The sequence below is a fragment of the Triticum dicoccoides genome, chromosome 7A (genome assembly GCF_002162155.2).
Source record: "Triticum dicoccoides isolate Atlit2015 ecotype Zavitan chromosome 7A, WEW_v2.0, whole genome shotgun sequence".
Lineage (NCBI taxonomy): Eukaryota > Viridiplantae > Streptophyta > Magnoliopsida > Poales > Poaceae > Triticum > Triticum dicoccoides.
The window spans coordinates 592611847-592612093 of NC_041392.1; positions in this window are offsets into that span (position 1 = coordinate 592611847).

Consider the following 247-nt stretch of genomic DNA (forward strand, 5'->3'; position numbering starts at 1 on the left):
ATTTCTTTTAAAGCCCTTTATGTGCTGTCGCTCGGACGCCCGACTGTGGCATTCCTTTAAAGCCCTTTTTGTGGTGTCGCTCAGACGCCCGACTGTGGCATTTCTTTTAAAAGCCCTTTATGTGGTGTCGCTAAGACGACCGACTGTGGCATTGCATTGTTATTTGTTTCATAAATTTTAATACTACCATGTTATTGCATTTTTATAAATAACTTGCTTGCACGCATCAGAGTTTCATTTATCTTTT